At 41.9% G+C, this 20,759-nt stretch overlaps 1 protein-coding gene across 5 annotated transcripts in view; it reads left to right on the top strand.

The window, feature by feature from the left end:
* Positions 1-20,759, top strand: part of MYO1D (myosin ID) — a 350,471-nt gene that overhangs the window by 75,166 nt on the left and 254,546 nt on the right. The gene's annotated exons all lie outside the window — the stretch shown is intronic.

Raw genomic sequence — 20,759 nt, 5'->3', positions numbered from 1 at the left:
GAATGGACTTGAGGACACGGGGAGGGGGAAGGGTAAGCTGGGACGAAGTGAGAGAGTGGCATGGACATATATACACTACCAAACGTAAAATAGATAGCTAGTGGGAAGCAGCCGCATAGCACAGGAAGATCAGCTCGGTGCTTTGTGACCACCTAGAGGGGTGGGATAGGGAGGGTAGGACGGAGACGCAAGAGGGAGGTGATATGGGGATGTATGTATACATATAGCTGATTCACTTTGTTTTACAGCAGAAACTAACACACCATTGTAAAGCAATTATACTCCAAGAAAGATGTTAAATAAATAAATAAATAATACAAATGTTACTTTCCTAACGTAGCTGATAGCACTAAACCATTTATTCAAAACCAGGCCTTATTCAAAATCTAAAGAATTATAAACATAGAAAGTAATAAAAATAAATACATGCTTACATTGCTGAGATTTTTATGTACTTTTGAGTTAGATTTCGTAAACTATTCCTAAGCATTACACATTGTAACTTGGTCCTGCCATGGATGATGAATATCCAGCCTGGGTCATGCTCAGTTTAACAGCATCCCAAATGGTCTATACTTTGTTGAACAAAATGAGTTCACTGGTCTCACTCTTGGCTGTCACCGTAATGTCAAATTGCCATAAGGAGTTTCTGAATGCCCTCTGTTTCCGTACTTATCACAGACCAAGCAACAAACAGTTTGCAGACTGGAACACTTGGAATAACACTTCTTGGAACTATTGGAGCATATAAGGAAATGTAGAAACCCTTGAAATATTAAACAGCAATAAAAATTCTATAGCTTAAAGGGTAATGAAAGAGTGGTCCCAGTGTAGCATCCAGTTCATTGACAAATAAGTTCTAGAGACAGTAAATCCTTAGTATCCAGTAAAGAGAGAGATTACTCAGGCTAGAGGTGCCAAGGAGAGAGAGCAGAGCTGGTGGGACTTGAAACATTCCTTAAAGGATAATCAAATGTTTAAAAATATAATTCGGATCAATTTTATTTTAGTTATTGTAGTATCTTGATTAACTAATTGAATCGTTCTATAAGCCCAAAATAAACTTAAACAGTCATACTAATTAGTAATATGTAAATACTGATTTTACTACATGAATCTTAATGTCAGCCTTTGAATGCAAAGGACACTTCCTTGCTCGTGTTCTTTTTTGAAAAAAAATAAATTAAACGTCTTTGTTCTTTTGAATCATTACAAATTTCTTGGTAATTACTGTGTTTGAACCAGATTCTTTGTAAGTGAGAATACTCCGTAAGTTTCCTTTAAAAAGCTCTGCTTTGCAGATGTTGTTTTGTAATATGGGATCAATTCTTGCCAGCTCAATCTTCTTTTTTTATTTATCCTGCATGTAGTTTCTATTGCATCACTTCCTTTGCAAGGGAATTGACTCCAGGATCCGGGGGTAGGGTCATTTTTTCATTGTTTTTGCACAGTGTCTATTACTTATTTATGGAATTATAACTTTCTGTTAGTCATCACCAAAAATTAAATGGGAGTTATTATTGCACCTGTCAACTGGTAGTGTGGTGAGCTGTACACAAGTGAGAGATGAATTTTTTTTCCTCAGACCAGTTTTATTGTTTTTAAGCTTTAGTCCCATTTTAAAATAGGATACTGTCCCTAAAAGAATCCATATTTCTGCCTTCTCTTGAAAAATCAGAACTTGTGGCACAGCTCAGTCTACATCTCAGAATAGGAACCATCTATGAAAGTAATAGCTGTACCCTTTATACAGAGCACACACTTGTCTAGTCCCAGGCATGGCATTTGACTGACTTTCTGCTTCACTTGTGTTTCTTAATGCCTGGCCTTCATGGACAGGTTGGTTTGATCATAGGACTAGTGTGTAAGAGCATGATTTACCCACCAAATTCAAAACCACAGCAAAACAAAACCTTCAGCTTTACCAGCACTATCAGTTACCTTTCCTAACTTGACTTATGTGCCATTTGAATAATTATGTATAAATCTGTGTTTGAAATAAATTGGTTGATCTCAGAAACAGATTATTCTAATCTGTATAAACAAATATCGTGTGTATATGGATACTTACACATTTATGTGAGAATAAGACAAATCTGAAAACATGCTAACAATTGGAGAATCATCTGAGTGAAGGATATTTGAGAGTTTCTTAATGCTCTTGCTACAACTTGTAAGTTTGAAATTATTTCAATATGAAAATTATTTTTAAATGTCAAAGCTAACTCTCAACCACAGATTGTCAGTGAGAAAGATTTTTTTCTTCCCTAAGTGATTAATCTTTTAGTCTGAATTTAGGGAAGGGAAACATTTAAGGCCAACCTAATTGATACCATGTCTTACAAGTTATCTTCCAGAAAAGAAAAAGTTTTTTCTTCTAGTTGATATGCAGAATAAAACTTAGAAAAAAGATTTTTTGTATGTATGAGCAACGGAAACAACTTGTCTCTGCATCTAATTGTTGGTACCCTGACATAAGAAAGCATTCACAGCACAAATCTTAATAAATGCAGGCTTCCATGTATCCAAAGAAGGACCTTAGTAGCAGAGTGTATCCATATTTCTGATGGGTAGACATCCACATCTTACATATTTTAAACAAGCAGCCATGTTGTCAGGAGGGCACAGATTTGAGCTATGTGTTCATTTGTGGTGATGAATTTGTGCCAGTTTAGTCCCACACTTTGGCCTCATCAGCGGTATGTGTCTCCTAGAAGGCTGGTAAGGATACCAGCTGTAGTGCATACAGCCGCAACAGAGAACAAAGACAAATCGTCAACAACCAAATGCATTCTCCTTACTTTCCCAAATAAACCAGACGAGTTGTCCCAGATTTGGGTAGTGGAAGCCTCTTTCTGCTGGCAGCAGTATCCTTTCGACATGTCCCTGTCATTCTTGGAGAACTTCCTTACTCCCTGGCTCAGTAATACTGATTCCAGGTTCATCTAGTGCTTTCCCTGGCCGGGTGATGGTATTCAGCCATTTCTCCCCAAATCCTTGGTTCCTGTTGGTGGTTGTGTGGCTTTTAAAAACCAAGATCTGGGTAGTGGGTCCAGTTGTTGCTGCCAGTGTATCGTTGCTTCCAGGCTTGCTCAGCAGAATTGGAGGGGGAACATGCATACACACATATACATACGCGGGTTTCTATTTCTTTTGTCTATTTATGTTAAATATCAGGACTTCATCCCAGTACCTCGCATTTCAGTCTAACCCCCTGGGTTTATTTTCGCCGTCTCGCTTCCGTATTTGTAATTTCCTCCTGCAGAAGTGAGAAGCCTGGCTCCCATCGTCCTCAACATATTTACTTATTTCCTTAATCCTCCCGTATGTAACTGATTTCCCCAGCGTGCGGCCCCTACCCTGTTGGACACCCCAGCTGCACTGGTGGAATCCTTCTCCTGGCCTCACCACTCACACCGAGCCAGCCGCGTCCCCGGTCCCGGCTCTGCCAAGTACACTAGCCATGCTGGCCAAACTCTTGACTTTTTAAACTTAGATGACTTATAAGCAAAAACTCAAGACAGCGTATTTTCTGAAATTAGAAAATGAGAGGATTAATATTTTTTGTTATTCAGTCACATAGTTTCAGTTCTTATTCACAGAGGACGATGGAAGTTATTTCAGTTAAAGACTTGGAAATAATGCTGTTTATAAGTAGGCTTAGCTTTTCTTTTCCTTTTTGAAGTGTAACGTTAGCAGACATTTAGAGAAACTGTGCACAGCTTCCATGAGCAAAGCTGAACTTCGGGGACAGCTGCTTTCTGAGGGCAGCTAGAGCTCTTCCTATTGGCCCGGTTGCAGGGGGACACTTAAAAGGAAAAATAAATATGATAGTATTTGTCTTACATTGGCCACCAATCTACTCACATAAATTCCTTTCTCAGTTTGATCTGAGCAATAATAAAAAAGATATTTTCTGCTTTAGGAACTAAGAAAAAATAGGGAAAATTATTTGTTTTTTCCATTTCCTGATGTATTTGATCTGTTTTTAGTTTTTGACTCTCTTCTTTGCCACCACATTCTTCCTCTCTTAGTTCACTTCCTGATGTCTGCTGCTCCTGAGTGTACACAGCACTTGGTTATTTTCACAAGTGGAAAAGGACCGATTGGATCAAGCAGAGTCGTTGATTATCCATGTCTGTGTGGCTTCAGAATGTGTTGATTTTTATCGTTTGAATATGGGCCCATTTAATACTTTCCAATTCTAATAATGAATCTCTAATGCTGCCAGGTCCCTCCTCCCTTAATAAAAATTCCCTTGGGTCCCACGGCAGCATGCTAGGAATGAGTAAAAATAAATTTAAAAGAAATCTGGCTCATGGTTTCTTAGGGAACTTGATGACAATTTAGGAATAAAGCTGTAAACTGCAACATCTCAAATATCATGTAAAGATGAAAACACTTGGCAGAGCAGTAAGAGTTGATGTCTTCTGACTTTTATATCCTCTCAACCCCTTCCAAAGTCAGCTCCCTTCTCCTTACCGTAATAATTTTATCCCCAAATGAACAGCTATTATTGAGGGACCCTGGTGAGCAGCTCTCGGTATTTCACTTGGAGATGCCATGTGACATTCTTAATTTCCTTTTAAAGCTTGTTGGCATCGGAGGAGTTGCAGTATTAGCAGATTAGCACTGTGAAAGTTCTGTATGCCCCAGCCACTTCCAACAGGGATAGTAAGTGTGCCGACTTAACCTCCCTCCTTCCCCTGAGGCTACTGTCCCCAGCCCCAGAGTCAGGCTACCAAAATGACATGTATCCTACACCACTGCTAGGGGAAAGGAAGTTAACCCTTCACTCTACCTTAGACACAAAAAATGTTGTTTAAAAAAAACAAAACAAAAACCCTCAAGCCAAGAGAGAAGGCCAGCCCTAGCAAGTAGAAAGATAATGCAACATATTAAAAGCTTTACATGAGGAGACGTGACCTTAATAGATGTTGCAGACTTCTGACAAGGAAAGCCAAGGAGAGAGCCAGGTGACAAAGTTTCTGGCCGTTCATTCAGTAAATATTTTTGCTGGTTTTAAAATCCTCTGCTCAGTGGCGGCTGTTAATTCACCCCAACAGAAACAATAGCTGAACACATAACTTAGGAGCATCTGGACAAATTTCCAGTTTCCTTACTCTTATGAAACCCCTCTGTAGTAGAAACAGATCTCCCTCCCAGACCAATGAAAGCTTTGCTTTGTGGTTCACATTTCTCCAAGGAGAGATAATGGTTAGGAGATTGTTTTAAATATATTGGTAATTTTCTTCTTACCTGTAACTGGGCATGTGACGTCAACAGAAGGTTTGGGAAGATTTTCTGTTAATATTTAAAAACGTGATTAGCAACATACATGAAAAATATCTAACGCAGTTCTTGATACAACAGGCGCACAATAAATATGTTTAGTGTGACTTTGTTTATTGACTTAATGCAGGTGTTTAAGTTCAGTAAACAGGTGTATTTAAAACAAAAAACAGCTGCGTTTACAAAGGAAATAATTCATTCACTTGGCTACAGAGCCATTTGTTTCTCTTCAGTGTCACCTGCCACACAGCTGCCACCCAGCTTATACCCAAAAGCTGCCTACCTGGTTGACGCAAGGCTGAATAGCAAAGCCTTCACATGTTATGAAAACCGGGATAAGGAACTATAGTTTTTGAAAAGTGATACAGTATATTGATTAGGTGTTCTGTCATTTACTAAATTAGGCATAGTTGTGAAAAAGTGACAGGGTATGCCTGTTAGCTTTCCTGTCTCCCAGGGAGCCCAGGGAGCAGGATACCTGGGTACAGGTAAGGTAGAGGGGCTTCCTACCAGTATAAATTTGAGGGTAGGGTGGGATAAGAATCCTAAGTTTACTATATATAAAATAGATAATCAACAGGGACCTACTGTATAACACGGGGAACTCTACTCAGTGTTCTGTAATAACCTATATGAGAAAAGAATCTGAAAAAGAATGGATATATGTATATGTATAACTGAATCAGTTTGCTGTACACCTGAAAGTAACACAACATTGTAAATCAACTATACCCTAATATAAAATAAAAATTAAATTAAAAAAAATTTTTTAAATGCTTAATAACTAAACATTCAAAAAAAAAAGAATCCCAAGTTTACCCTATTTAGTTTCAGTCCTCAGACATCTTTGGGATTTATCTATGTGTTTTTTAGGAGTGTTCAGTACTGTAGTTTAAGTGGTTTATAGTATTATTCAAAATGCATAATTGTTACTCATTTATGTAATTGTGCATTCCTACCAAAGAGTTTTCTGACTCATTTTCCTGAGCAGTGTTGGGTTTATAAATAGGCTAACTCCTTGGTTAAGGCAAAATGGAGTTAAGTACTTCCCTAGGCATGCCAGGTGGACAAATGGTTACTGGAATCAAAAATCATTTTTAAATGAAATGGATATAAAGGAATAAATATGTAACAGTTGAGCCCTGTGTTGGATAAATTATATTAGTTACTTGTCGATCGGAAGAGAAAATATTGTCATCTCATTAATAGGACAGTTTCCTTTTTTTAAAATATTTATTTTATTTATTTGGTTGTGCTGGGTCTTAGTTGCAGCCGGCGGGCTCCTTAGTTGTGGCATGCGCACTCAGTTACAGCATGCATGTGGGATCCAGTTCCCTGACCAGGGATCGAACCCGGGCCCCCTGCATTGGGAGCATGATGTCTTAACCACTGTGCCACCAGGGAAGTCCTAGACAGTTTCCCTTTTATCTTTGGTCTAGATCTTCATGCCTGTCATTATCAGGCAGTCAGCATCTCATAGCTAAATAGTACTATTGTGATGTAGTCATACGCTGACATTGTAAGATACATAACATCTTTTTTTAAAAATTTATTTATTTATTTATTTATGGCTGTGTTGGGTCTTCGTTTCTGTGCGAGGGCTTTCTCTAGTTGTGGCAAGCAGGGGCCACTCTTCATTGCGGTGCGCGGGCCTCTCACTATCGCGGCCTCTCTTGTTGCGGAGCACAGGCTCAGTAATTGTGGCTGACGGGCCCAGTTGCTCCGCGGCATGTGGGATCTTCCCAGACCAGGGCTCGAACCCGTGTCCCCTGCGTTGGCAGGCAGATTCTCAACCACTGCGCCACCAGGGGATCCCCATAACATCTTTATTATGGGAGTTTTTTGTTTTGTTTTTCATTTTTACTGATTTTATGTTTTTTGTTTTTACTAATATTCTTTGAATATCTGAGCATCCTTTCTCTTGGTCTGAGGGTCTCTAGTTTCTGTGGACTCTTATAGTCTCTTATAGTGACCTTACTGTGGTTCAGTTCACCCATCTTTGTATTTCCTCCACTAGGATTTGAGGAACATCAGTCAATTAAATATTTAAATACTATCTAAAAGCTACAGGGTGGCAGATGACCAAAACAGATGATGTGAGTTCCATGGTGCAGGTTTGGTAAGCTTACAGACCTTTTATGATCTCATGGGAAGAGCAGCTTTCCTTGCAAGTTCAAAATGTGGCCATTTCAGATCCATTTTCAACAGTGTGTCGAAGGTGCAGGTGCTCCAGACCTAACAGTGACTCTCTACCCTGTGTGGACATGTCCTGACACCAGTAGTAGTAGAGACTCACCTATTGTAAAGTGGCCGGTTGGCTGAGTGCCCTGTGAGTGGGCAGTATCCTTCTCATGATGCTGACCGACTTGAAATTTGAACCTTTCCAGACACCCCAGCAGACAAAGCAACACAAACTGAAAAGCAGTCCATTTACTGATGTCAACCCAACTGCGGTATTTGACAGATTACGTTTTATATTCTCAAGACTTATCTTGTTTTCATTGAGCTATACCTTAAAACGCTCTGTTTCCTTTTGCCAGGTGAATGAGTTGTGATCTTTGGTAAAAGTGTCTTTCATAGTCAAGAGATTTAGACAGTGTACTGAGAGCTAGTCATTGTATTTTAATTTTTAACCAAATTGCCTGGGACCTTAGGAGATAGCCTTTATGGAAGTGGGTTTTGGATTGTTTCTAGTGTTTTCTTATACCAAGAAAGGAGAATCACTGAGTAACTTGACATGACCAAATTCAGTTAGTGAAAAATTTAAAATAGAATCCAGATATCTACTCTCTCTTTAAAATCTTTTTCTTGATTTTAAATTGGGCAGTAGAGCATGTGGTCCCCTGGCAATGTTTGCCCACCGTGACAGGTAAGGATTTCTGGCTGCCCTCTCTGTTTTCTTTTTTTTTTAATTTAATTTTTATTTTTTAAATTTTATTGAAGTATAGTCAGTTTACAGTGTTGTGTTAGTTTCAGGTGTACAGCTGCGTCAGATCTTAATTGCAGCACGCGGGATCTTTCGTTGCAGCGCTTGGGGTTCTCTCTAGTTGTGGCACGCAGGCTCCAGAGCGCATGGACTCTGTAGTTGCGGCGCACGGGCTTAGTTGCCCGCGGCATGTGGGATCTTAGTTCCCTGACCAGGGATCAAACCCGCCTCCCCTGCATTGCAAGGCAGATTCTTTACCACTGGACCACCGGGGAAGTCCCCCCTCTCTGTTTTCTTAATACTCTCCCACCCTCTGTGTTGTTCCCTTTGTGTCCAAGGGATCAGATTTAATTAGATTGTGAGAGAAAGAAGAGGAACGTCTTCAGTTGGCTGTCCCCAGGAATTAGCCCGTCCAAATCCCGGTCACCTCCTAAAATTCTGCTCCTCCTCCGCTGTCCCCGTTCTCGTTCACAAGCAGCATCGTGGTCTGCTCAGCTGTGGATGTGAGAAGGCTCGACCCCTCCCTCTTTCTCACCCCTCACATCCAGTCTAAGTCATCCTGTCTCATCAGTTCTGCATCTGCTCTTCAAGCCTGTGTGCCACTCCGTCTCTCCACTGCTCTGTCCCAACCAAAGCCCTGGTCATCCCTTCCTGGGGCTGATGCAGAAGCATCCTCACTGCTCCACCACCAGGCACTCGATCTTTTCCACCCCGTGGTCAGAGGGGGCTTGCAAAAAAGCAAATGTGATCAATACTTACAACCCTGCCCTTGAGATACAGCCCCAAACCCCTGCGATGTGCCTGCGGGGCTTGCATACTCTAGCCTCTCCCCTCACGCCCCTGGCATCACCGTCCCCTTGCTGTCTCTGATGGGGTCACATTGTCCCGCTCTGGATTCCTCAGGCACGTGTTCTGCCCTCCACCCATGCAGTGTGCATTCTGTTGCCTCTTCCCCACACCCCTGTTGAGGTGCTGTCCTTCTCGTTACCCTGCACTGGGGCGGGGACAGGTCTGCCTGTTTGTTCCTCCACCCATGGCTCGCAGCACAGTGCTTAGAACCTGGGCACTAATAATGATTTACTGAGTGAATGAATGAATGCAAATAAAATTAAAGACAGCAGTAAGAACATTTAAAGTTACTATTTCTCTACAAGGAATGCCTTACTATATAATAGAACTGTGTTTTGAAAAAGCAATCATAATCTTAAAAGGTATATATCAGAAATAAATTATTTCCATAGGGAGGGAAGGGTAGGGAAGGGAAGGGAGGAAGGAAGGGGAGAAAAGGAAGGAAGGGAGGAAGGAAATGAATGAATGAATGAATAATTCAGCCAGGCATCTCCAGACCACACTTTCTGGATGACTACCTTTGGTGTTGCTCACATGAAGAGATGTTGCTCTGGAGAAGAAAACCAAGAGGTGAACTCGGGAAGCCTATAACACCACCGCCAGTGGCCCTAGCTAGTTTCCTATATCCTGGGAAAAGCCTAAACGTTTTTATGGAGGGGTTTTGGCTTAAGAGGGTCCGTCCTAGAAGAACGCCTTTCTGTCCATGATGCCTAGCTGGATCACGATTCATTCCACTAACAAAAGTGACCCTGGCCTGAGGATAAACGCAGCACAGCACAGATGCAGCAGGCGGGGCAATGGGACCCGAGCGGGGGAAAGACACCTCCTGCCATTCAGAGGGCGGGCAGCGCCGCTCACGGTAAAACTAGGACCTGGTCTTCTGCACGACATGCCAGTAGTGTGCCTCGGGGTCCACGGTGGAGTGTCTCATTTCTTCTCACGGTCCTGGGAGGTGAGGTAGATACTAGCATTGTCCCACCCTTCAGATGAAGAAAGACCCTCTCTAGCAGAGAGGTATGATCACTTGCCCGTGGTCATAGAGCTGGCTGGTGCTAAACCGCCGTCAGGTTCCAGAGCATGCTTTCTTCATGCGCCCTTCTGTCTGCTGTGAAGGTCCAGGCAGGCCTGTGTGCTGCACTGGTGGGCCGAGGTGGTATGTGCTCAGGCCTTCTCTTCCAAGGCTGCAGTGTGTTAATAAAAAGTCAGCATAGAGCACCCATCCTATCTCAGATGCTCGTAAGGCAGAGTAAACCAAGAGGGGCCTAGAATTGCCCATGTGGAGGTTGTATACTCACATAAATAGCTTAAATGTCAAGTAATTTAATTTTTAGGATGCCTTCTTTGAACCTTCCCACTGCTGGAGATGGATTAAGTATCTTTTCTCTAAGCTTCCATACCATCCTTTCTATCTTGTTGTTGCCTTAAATCTTTTCTGAAACAGCAGTGTGTGTGTATCTGTGTGTGTGTGAGAGAGAGAGAGAGAGAGAGAGGGGGAGGGAGGGAGGGAGGGAGGGAGAGGGAGAGAGAGAGAGAGAGAGAGAGAGAGAGAGAGAGAAGGAGGGAGGGAGGGAAGAAGGGAATGATTTTTTAAATTATGTAATTTTTAAACTCTCTTTCATTATGCTTACCACATGGCCTTGTCTGTTTATGTAAACCTTTTAGTACAATGCCATGCCTTATTCTTTGTAACTCAGGCTCCTGGCATAGTGCCTGGCACACGGCACTTATTAGTTACTCACATGTTTATGAACACACACAATCAGCAACTAGCGGAGTAGGATTCAAACCCAGGGCTCCAGGGCCGTATAACTCTAAAGCTCGTAATCTTTCCAACACAGTCCCTGCCCATCTCAGGATGGGGATAAAACGAATTGACTCCATCACATAGAGACCATGATTTTTTCCAGAAGCAGAAACAAGATGCCTTCACCCTTGGGAGAGATTCTCCCCTAAGAACTGGGGAAGGTGAACTGAGCCGTATTGAAGTTGACAGTAAGCTAATGAGTGTTGCATAAGTTTGGTACACCAGTAAAGAAAGGGATCAAAGTTTTGTGTACTTTGAAAATAAAACTGCAATATAGGCTGTCCTTTTGAAATGGGCCAGCATCATTGGTTGAAAAAACGCATACCCAGGAAACAGAAATCTCATAGATTGTAAGTGGAAGTATAAATTGCTGCAGCTTCTTTGGAAAATAATCTGGCAATAATTCATAAACTTAAATTGCAGATAATCCTCTGAATTACCAATTTCAATTCTAGAAATGTTTTCTACAAGTGTATATACACATATGCACAAAGGAATATATGCCATTATATATATAGTTGCATTGTTCATAGCAACAAATGATTGGTAATAACCAATTAAATATTTTACTGTATATTCACCCATGAAATGAAGTACTCTACAGGCATTAAAAATAAGGCTTTTCTCTATTTACTTACATGAAACCATTGCCAAGACATATATTGTTTTAATTAGAGAGACAAAAGTCATCCATGGAAAAGACTACATGAATGCATATGTGTGTGTATGCCTAAACTATTTCTAGAAGAATTCACAGGAAACCAGTGGCAGTGGTTCTCTCTGATGAGGGAAGCTGCGGCAGAGATGAGAGAAACACTTTTCACTACCTATTCATTGATATCTTTTGAATCTTTTACTAAGAGTCTGTATTGCCTATTCAAAAGTAATAAATTAATAAAATTTAAACCTACTATATAAGGAAGAGTGGAAGTTGGATTTGTATTAGCAACTTTTAATTTTGATATAATTTCAAATTTACAGAAAATTTCAAGAATACTACAAGAAACTTCCTAAGAGTATACCTTGCATTTAGTTGTTATATCTCTCTTTTTTTTTCTTTCAGCCACGCTGTGTGGCTTGCGGGTTCCTAGTTCCTCAACCAGGGATCAAACCCATGCCCTCAGCAGTGAAGGAAATGGAGTCCTAACCACTGGACCGCCAGGGAGTTCCTGTTGTGCCTCTTCTAATCTGGATTGTTATTCAGCATTTGTCTGTTTTCTTGACTGTGAAGTTTTCCACTTATTTTGTAGACTATCCTTCAACTTAGGGTTGTTTCGTGTTTCCTCCTGATTAGATTCGGGTTGTGTGTTTTGGGCAGACACCACAGAAGTGATGGCCGTGTCCTCACTGCCTTCTACCAGGGGGAACTGTCTTTCTCTGGGTTCTCAGTCCCCAGGCTACAGGAGACACAGCTCTCCTTCAGGACACACATAGAAGCTTTCAGGTCATTTCATGGCTCTTGAGCTGGGAATTTGAATCCCTGAGGGCATCCTTTTCATTCACCACTTTTTCCAGGGACATTAGGACCTCCCAGCCAACTTCCTATGCTTGTTACTTTTCCAAGAGTGTTTGAAAATATATATAGTCACCCAGCTCTTTGTTTCTTACAAAGGTTGATTAGGAGTATCCAATGGAGATTTTTTTTTTTTAGGTGAGTTTATTTTTATTTATTTATTTACATTTTGGCCACGCCTCACGGCATGTGGGATCTTAGTTTCCTGACCAGGGATCGAACCCGTGCCCCCTGCAGTGAAAGTCTGGAGTCCTAACCACTGGCCTGCCAGGGAAGTCCCCGCGATGGAGATATTGATGTATCTCTGTGGCCAGATCACACCATCGACTACCAGTGCTCTCTTTACTACTAGAAATAGAGTCATTAGTGGCTGTAAATCTAATCATATTAGAGAGCCAATTCCAGAACCCCCAGAACCAGTTCAGAAAACTAATCCTGCAACAGGAACCGTCCTGCACTGTTGGTGGGAATGTAAATTGATACAGCCACTATGGAGAACAGGATGGAGGTTCCTTAAAAAACTAAAAAGAGAACTACCATACGACCCAGCCATCCCACTACTGGGCACATACCCTGAGAAAACCATAATTCAAAAAGAGACATGTACCACAATGTTCATTGCAGCACTGTTTACAATAGCCAGGACATGGAAGTAACCTAAGTGTCCATCGACAGACGAATGGATAAAGAAGATGTGGCACATATATACAATGGAGTATTACTCAACCATAAAAAGAAACGAAATTGAGTTATTTGTAGTGAGGTGAATGGACCTAGAGTCTGTCATACAGAGTGAACTAAGTCAGAAAGAGAAAAACAGATACTGTATGCTAACACATATATATGGAATCTAAAAAAGCAGTACTGATGAACCTAGTGTCAGGGCAGGAATAAAGATGCAGACGTAGAGAATGGACTTGAGGATATGGGGAGGGGGAGGGGTAAGCTGGGACGAAGTGAGCGAGTGACATGGACATATATACACTCGCAAATGTAAAATAGATAGCTAGTGGGAAGCAGCCGCATAGCACAGGGAGATCAGCTCGGTGCTTTATGATGACCTAGAGGGGTGGGATAGGGAGGGTGGGAGGGAGGCTCAAGAGGGAGGGGATACGGGGTTATATGTATACGTATGGCTGATTCACTTTGTTGTGCAGCAGAAAGTAACACAACATTGTAAAGCAATTATACTCCAAGAAAGATGGGGGGGGGGGAACCTCATCCTTAAAATCCTGTTCCTCTGGAACCACTCCTTTTTTTTTTTTAATTAATTAATTATTTATTTCTGGGTAAGTTGGGTCCTTGTTGCTGCGTGCAGACTTTCTCTAGTTGCGGTGAGCGGGGACTGCTCTTCGTTGCGGTGTGTGGGCTTCTTATTGTCGTGGCTTCTCTTGTTGCGGAGCACAGGCTCTAGGCGCACGGGCTTCAGTACTTGTGGCACATGGGCTCAGTAGTTGTGGCTCACGGGCTTAGTTGCTCTGCAGCATGTGGGATCTTCCCAGACCAGGGATTGAACCCGTGTCCCCTGCATTGGCAGGCAGATTCTTAACCACTGCGCCACCAGGGAAGCCCTGGAACCACTCTTGGTACCAAAATCTGTGTTAGTTTAGGTTACCCAGAGAAACAGAAACAACAGGATAAGAGTGTGTGTGTGTGTGTGTGTGTGTGTGTGTGTGTGTGTGTATGTGTAAACAGTTTTTGGCTTGCGTAATTTTGGACACTGTGAAGTCCAAGAGCTGCAGTCGGCAAGCAGGAGACCCAAGACAGCCGATGGTGTAAATTCTAATCTGACTGTGAACTAAGGCAGGAGACCTATGACCCAGCCAGCTCAAAGACAGCCAGGCAGAAAGGATGCCTTCTTACCCGTTTATTCTAATCAGGCCTTCGATGGTTGGATGAGGCTCGCACATTGGGGAGGGCACTCTGCTTTCCTCGGTCTGCTGATTCTAATGTAATCTCAACTAAAATGACCCTCACAGACACACCCAGAATAATGTCTGACCAAATGTTTGGGCACCCCGTGGCCCAGTCAACTTGACATATCAGATTAACCACCACAAGCACATGTGTTCGTTTGTTTCAATATTGGTGATATTAATTTTGATCAATTGGTTTAAGTGGTTATAAGGTTTCTCCACTAAAAATTATTATCTTTCCCTTTTGTAATTAATCAGTGATTTGTGGGGAGATCCTTTGGGTCTGTGTAAATATCCTCTTCCTAGTCACACTTTCAACTCCTGGTTTAGCATACGTGGACCATTTTCTAACTCACATCATTCCTTCTGTATTTCTTAAGTGGCATTCCACTCTAAAGAAGGGCTTTTCCTTCTCTTATTTATTTCTTTTTTACATTGGTGGGGATTCATAGATTCTTATTTTATCCGAAGGATTATAATGTTCCTAACATTACTTATTTTAATGCTCATGTGGTCCTAGATTTGGCCAGGAGCCCATTCAAGCTTGCTGCTCTGGCCTTTCGACATGTCCCCATTGTTCCTTGAGTACTTCCCTACTTTCTGGCTCAACATGCTATTCCAGTTTCATCTTCTACTTTCCCTGTCCAAGCTCTGGAGTCAGCTTTTCCTCCAAGGAGCCCTGGGTCCTTTTAGTTAAGAAGGACGGTATTTATAAGCCAACATCTGGGTGCCATTGCTTCTAAGCTCTCTCAGCAGACGGAGCTAGGAAATGTATGTGTACATACATCATCCCCCCTTTTATCTCCCATAATCCATAAATTTATATTGAAATCTCCAATTCTAAGTCAACCCCATGTATTTTGTAACTTCCTTCTCTTAACAGTGAAAAAAAAACCTGTCTTGGTTGGAGTAGGTACCGTTCAATCATATTTTCCTGGAATAAAAATTGCTATTTATATCTAGATTATGTGAAGTTTCCCACATGAAGGGAAAGATTATTTTATGTTGGGTCATGGGGATATGGCCCATTTTTAACTAGATGACATCTTGCTATATTTAATACTCCCCCTACCCCAGTTTTTGAAAGTCACAAGGAAATAAGAGAAGTGAAACAAAGTATATAAATAGGAAAAAATGGTAATGATGGCAGGTGATATAAAGTTTTGCACACCTGATAGCCTGGATTTTCTCTGTAAGTAGAATGCAAAACCATTTTCTAGAGAGTAGAGGTGGGCTAAAGGAATTTATTCATTCATTCCTTTATTTTTTCATTCATCAAATATTTAACCACCCCCTGTAAGTTCCAGGAGCATGTTGCATGCTGAAGATAAAACAGTGATCAAGATAGATATGATCTGTACTCCCCTGGAGACAGACAGTAAACAAGAAACTGCTTGTGGTAAATACTATAAAGGAAACAAGGAAGTGTGAGATGATGGGGGTGGGGTGCAGTTTCGACGGGAAAGAATTTGGTTTATTCTCAGCCAGAGCACACAGTGACCAGTAGCTGGCATGAGATGAGCCAGTATCTCAATATCAGATTGGCCTGACATGGAGGTTTTCCACGGAAGGGATTTAAGGATAGGAGTGAGTAGTTAGATTTATATTTTCAGGTCATGCCTCCTGCTGTATGGAGATTGAAAGGGGTCAGACCAATTAAGACGATACCCGTGATGGGGAAGATACCTGTGACTCCATATTCTTGCTAACACTGTGCACCATAAAACTCTTGATCTGGGCTTCCCTGGTGGCGCAGTGGTTGAGAGTCCGCCTGCCGGTGCAGGGGACACGGGTTCGAGCCCTGGTCTGGGAGGATCCCACATGCCGCGGAGCAACTAGGCCGGTGAGCCACAACTGCTGAGCCTGCGCATCTGGAGCCTGTGCTCCGCGACAGGAGAAGCTGCGACAGTGAGAGGCCTGCGCACCGCGATGAAGAGTGGCCCCCGCTCGCCGCAACTAGAGAAAGCCCTCGCACAGAAACAAAGACCCAGCACAGCCAAGAATAAATAAGTAAATTAATTAATTAAAAAAAACCCAACTCTTGATCTGTAGGTGAGAAACTGTATCATATTGTTGGTTGGATTTGCATTTCCTTAAATGTAAGTGAAATTGAGACACATTTTCATGGATTTTATTTTGGTATAACTAGTTGCATCAGGTTCCTAGAGTCGCTGCAACAAATTACAACAAACTGGGTGGCTTAAAGCAATGGGCATTTATTGTCTCACAGTTCTGAAGGCTAGAAGTCCAAAATGAAGGTGTCAGCCGGCCATGTTTCCTCTGAAACTTGTGGAGGAGAAATCCTTCCTTGCCTCCTGCTAGCTTCCAGTGGTGACCATCAGACCGTGGCATCCCTTGGCTGGTAGCTGCGTCTGCCTCTGTCATCACAGGGCATCCTCCCTCGGTATCTGTCTGTCTTCACAGGCATTTTCCTCTTCTTGGAAGGATACCAGTCATACTGGATTAGGGCCCGTCTAATGACCTCATCTTGATCACATCTGAAAAACCCTATTTCCAAATAAGGTCACCCTCCCAGGTACCAGGCATTAGGACTTCAACATACCTCTTTGGGGGAACACAGTTCAAGCCACCACACTAATAATCTGCATCTTGTTCTTCCAGGTGGCCAGCTCATTTTCTAGCACTATTTATTGACATTTATTATTGGTATTATTGCTGTTTTGAAATGTCACCACTGCCATATACTGAAGTCTTCAGGAATACCAATTATGTCACCTCCGTTGTCTCCCACTTCTAGAATTCCTTCTTTCTATTTGAATTTTGTTTTTCCATTTCATTTTGCTTACATTTCTCTACCCCTTCTTCTTGGCCCTGGCTATTTTCAGCAGTGCCCATTCCCCTTTTCTTTGTCTTTTAACGTGACCTTCATTTCTTTGGGGTTTTTTTCTTTTGAGCTCTTTCAGTTTATCTCCTTTAAAAAAATGGGTTTAAATATGCTTTTGCTCTTTTTTAACAATGTTTTCTTTGATCACTTGGTTTATAGGGCTATGTTTTCTTTACATTCTTTGCTTTCATGCAGAAGTGTTTTTTCATAATTTTTCTCCTTTATGGCGCACTTTTTTTTTCGTGGATATATATATTTTTTTTTTTTGCGGTACGCGGGCCTCTCACTGTTGTGGCCTCTCCCGTTGCGGAGCACAGGCTCCAGACGCGCAGGCTCAGTGGCCATGACTCACGGGCCCAGCCGCTCCGCAGCATGTGGGATCTTCCCGGACCGGGACACGAACCCGTCCGTGTCCCCTGCATGGGCAGGCGGACTCCCAACCACTGCGCCACCAGGGAAGCCCTCGTGGGTATTCTTGATCTGCTTTTTGTCCATCCAATTCTTTGCCTACTTTTTTCCTTGAACATCTTATCACGGGCGCCATTCTGTTTCACTTTTGATTACTGCCATCTTTGAATAGGTGTGTTTCATTCTGGGTTGGTTAGTTGCTGAAAGATAGTGTGTAGAAGGACCAGTAGATCGCTGAGTTTGGGATCTGTTATTTCTAGACTCCTCCTCACCAACACTCTGCCCTGAAATGGCAAGAAGTTTGCTTGACTAGCAAGCAGGTCCCTTACGTACGCCGTGAGACTCCTGGGAGGTGAGTTAGCATTACCTCTTCTCATTTATGAAGATCACCTGCCATAGAGCAGTTGTATCTACTTTTTCATTTTTCTCCTCTCTATTCTGACAGTCTGCTTTTTTGCAAAAACATATTGAATAATTTCTACTCATTTCTTCACGTAGCTCCACCTTGCAGCTATTCAAAAGTGTCAAACGGGACCCATTTTGTTCCGCAGCCACCTGCATCCTGAGACCCTGCTGTTCTTGTCAAAAGACAGTTGCCTTGGCCACTTAGGGACTGCAGCCACTTCTGGAGACTTGCCTGGGCTTTGCAGAGGCACACACTCACTCTTAGCAGCCTTCTTCCATGAGGGCTCGTTTTCCAACACTTCACACCCTTTCTTCACAGATTGTGTTTCCGAGTTGTAGCTAGTTTTCTGTTTCCTCATAGGTAAAGTTTTCTTTTCTGGTTTTATTTTGTCTTGCTGATTATCAGAGGGTAGAGTAGGACTCAGATATCATTACTCCAGCCTCCTTAAATGAGCATCCCTTAGGTGGTACATGAAGTTGATAGTGGACCCAACCCTAGAGAACTTGAGTGTTTAGAGATCTTTAGGAAAGAGCAGCCAGCAGAGGAGACTGAGGAGGAAAACCAGAGAATGTGGCCGCACAGAAGCCAAGAAAGAATGTGGGGAGGAAATGGGAGTCAGTGTCAGATTCTGCTGGGACACCAGTAAGATGAGGAGTCAGCCAGTGGATTTAGCAGTTTCATTGGAAACTTACTTTGGGAGGTTTGATCAAGGTTTATTGAAGTGCTGGACAGGAACCCAGATTGGAGTTGGCTGAGGAGATAATGGAAGACAAAAAAAAAAAAAAGAAAGAAAAAGACAAATGGCGTGTGTAGGTGAACATTCCTGAGAAATGTGAACATTCGAAGCAATTTAAGATTGCCTTTGCGTTGAAAAGGGAAAGAAAACAGGCCAAATCGATGTGGTTAAGCATCACCTATTTGAAACGTACGTTCTCATGAAATAAATAGTATTTATTCATGAATAAAAATATTATTAAGTACATAGTAGACTATTCACAGAGAATTTTCCTCCTGGCGAGAGAGTCCATATAGTTTAAGAAGTCGATCAAGGGTAACACTGAATTCTGTTAGTGGTGAACTTAGAATCCTCGAGAGTACATTTTGGGATCTCATCATCCAAGATAAATTCCTTTTTCTCTTCCACCCGACTCGAAAGGTAAAGATAGTTTTGTGTCTCGTGTTCAGCAGGTGTTCACATTCTGCACACTCTCCCTTTGAAACAACTCAGATTTCTCTCTCTCTCATTTCTACGGTTGTCCCTTTCATTGAGGCCCAGCCTTATTGATCTCTTTAGCTAGAAAAGTCTTCACTTTTTTTCTTGTTTCCAGTCACATCAAATTTAGACTTTCTCAGTCTGGTTTTCAAAGCCTATCGTGTCAGAAAATAACCTAAGTGTCTCTCAGGAGACGAATGGATAAAGAAGATGTGGTACATATATACAGTGGAATACTATTCAGCCATTTAAAAAAAGAAAGAAATCTTGCCATTTTTGAAATGAGGGCATTATGCTGAGTGAAATAAGTCAGGGAGCAAAACAAATACCGTACTATCTCACTTATATGTGGAATCTTAAAAAAACCCAACAAAACCCCAAGCTCATAGTTACAGAGAACAGGTTAGTGATCGCCAGAGGTGGGAGTTGGGGCGGGGGGGGGGGGGGGATGGGAAATGGGTGAAGGGAGTCAAAAGGTAACAACTTCCAGTTATAAATAAGTCATGGGGATGTAATGTACAGCATGGTGACTAGAGTTAATAACGCCGTGTTGCCGATTTGAAAGTTGCTAAGGGAGTAGACCTTAAAAATTCTCATCACGAGGAAATATCTGTAACTCTGTATAGTGACAGATGTTAACTAGACTTCTTGTGGTGACCATTTCACAGTATATACAAATATTGAACCGTTATGCTGTACACCTGAAACAAATATAATGTTGCATGTCAATTATACCTCAATTAAAAAAAAAAATCCTGTCATATCAAATCTGACTCCCTCCTACTTTTCCAACTGTTCCCTGACATTCCCTAGTACAAGTTTTCTGCTCTGGTTAGGCCGGCCTCCTTCCCGTACTTCTAACCTTGCCGCATGGTTCTGCCTTCATGCTTAAGTTCATGTTCGCAATTAGCACTTCTTTATCTTTAGGATTGTTTTGTGTGTGTTGCCCCACCCCCAGTATCATACTTCTCTGTAGGGTTGTACACATAGTCTGTCCATGTCTGATCTGAGGGAGCTGCATACATCTTGACTTATAGGTAATCTTTTATAGAAGCACATGTGCAAATTAACGAGGCTATGTTTTGTAAAAAATAAATGTTTCAGGGACTTCCCTGGTGGCGCAGTGGGCAAGACTCCGCACTCCCAACGCAGGGGGCCCTGGTTCGATCCCTGGTCAGGGAACTAGATCCCACACGCCTGCCGCAGCTAAGAGTTCACCTGCCACAGTTAAGGAGCCCACCTGCCGCAGCTAAGACCGGAAGCAACCAAATAAATAATTAATTAATTAAAAAATAATAATAATAGATGTTTCAGAATTGATGTACAAAAGACTATTGTTCTCCAGAGACGTAACATTGGTATTTTCTCCATCGCTACTCACTAATTCAAAAACTTTTTAGAACCTCTTTGTTTCATTCAGAAGCCAGTGAAAATATCCAGCGCGTCCAATACGTATTTTTAATAAACTCCTTAAAGAAATTGTTTTAAAAATCAGTTGCTGTTAAACTATTTTCACCATGTCGGAGGTTTCAAAGGGGAAAAAAAAAATCTGAACAGAGCGAAGACGATAGTAGCCCTGGTGTTGGG

Source organism: Tursiops truncatus, chromosome 20 (assembly GCF_011762595.2).
Source record: "Tursiops truncatus isolate mTurTru1 chromosome 20, mTurTru1.mat.Y, whole genome shotgun sequence".
NCBI classification, from domain to species: Eukaryota; Metazoa; Chordata; class Mammalia; order Artiodactyla; family Delphinidae; genus Tursiops; species Tursiops truncatus.
This window is presented reverse-complemented; position numbering and strand designations above follow the sequence as displayed.